This window comes from Sinocyclocheilus rhinocerous, unplaced genomic scaffold (genome assembly GCF_001515625.1).
Source record: "Sinocyclocheilus rhinocerous isolate Xijiao unplaced genomic scaffold, SAMN03320098_v1.1 scaffold34726, whole genome shotgun sequence".
NCBI classification, from domain to species: domain Eukaryota; kingdom Metazoa; phylum Chordata; class Actinopteri; order Cypriniformes; family Cyprinidae; genus Sinocyclocheilus; species Sinocyclocheilus rhinocerous.
In genome coordinates this window covers 1-1,346 of record NW_015649087.1, presented here as the reverse complement: position 1 = coordinate 1,346, position 1,346 = coordinate 1, and the positions used below count along the sequence as shown (strand labels likewise).

General features: G+C 34.8%; 1 long non-coding RNA gene across 1 annotated transcript; it reads left to right on the top strand.

Annotated features, from left to right (window-relative positions):
* The first annotated feature begins 340 nt into the window (after positions 1–340).
* On the top strand, positions 341–1,346 carry LOC107710261 (uncharacterized). The gene is made up of 3 exons (XR_001636575.1): positions 341–370; positions 646–673; positions 1,303–1,346. It is a non-coding gene; the product is annotated as an uncharacterized LOC107710261 (long non-coding RNA).

The window sequence follows — 1,346 nt, the reverse complement described above, 5'->3', positions numbered from 1 at the left end:
ACGATTTTGAAGTTGGAGGAGAAAATGAGATGGAAGTTTTTCGACCTACCCCAACTGTTTCGAATGGGACTGCACAGAGTACGCATGCGCATTGCAGAGCTACTCAAGACATTGAGACAAGCGTTTGAGGTTAAAAAGTATATCGTTTTTTATTCTTTTTTAGAAAATGACCGATCGTTTCGCTAGATAAGACCCTTATTCCTCGTCTGGGATCGTGTAGAACGCTTTGAAGCTGCAATTTGGACCTTCCACCCAGTGAACCCCACTGAAGTCCACTGTATAGAGAAAAACCCTGGAATGTTTTCCTCAAAAACCTTAATTTCTTTTCGACTGAAGAAAGAAAGACATGAACATCTTGGATGACATGGGGGTGAGTAAATTATGAGGAAATTTTAATTCAGAAGTGAACTAATCCTTTAAAAGACAAACTGCCTTTTAACAATCAGCTTCCTGCTTGCAGTTCTTCTTGAGTTCTCTTTCTCTTTAAAATACGAAATTATTATTATTATTTAAGTAGGATCTGATTTAATTTTGTAAGCTCTGACCACCTGTATTATGATGGAATATTCAGTTGTAAATATAGTTGAGAATACAGGCCAGACAGTGTGAAATAATAAAACTTTCATTGTATTATTTACATCTTAGGATAAAACAAGAAGAGAGGGAACCAAATGTAAGTAAAATCTCCACATTGTAAACGTCCACCTCGTCATAATTGCAATTTGCACCTCCATAAAATATAAATGTAATATAACTTGTGTAATCTTAAGACTTGTGTCTTGAGTGTTCATGTGTTGTTGTTTCCCCCCCTGCATCATATATTTAAGCCAGACATCACATCATGATTCAGATAAGAAACAGCATGGGGTATGTGTGCAAATTAATACAGTTCATACAATCATTCACACTATTGAATTAAAGTCTTCATCACAGCATTGACTCATTAATAAATTAAGCATAGATTAATGAATTATTCATCAGTATTCATCCCACAATGTTCTCATACTGTTACATTGTTAAAAACTAGCACTGTTGTAAAATTTCTTACACTGTGTTTGTTTTCATCTATATTAGAATTACATGAGCAACCCAAACATTGGTAAGTTTTCCTAAATCATTTACATTTCATCAGTTTTACTTGTGTTTTGTTTTTGTAAGTAAAAGTAGTGTTGTTTGAGTGCATCTTTCTCTCTTTTCCTCACAGATGATTTTCAGCTTGTTGTTACTCAAACAGCCCAAGAAGCACAGATTTCTATGAGGTCTGAAATCATTGTTCCTTGTCACTTGTCTAAAAAAAATCAGTGCCATTGCCATGCAGATCAAATGGTTTAAGGAGACAGACTGTG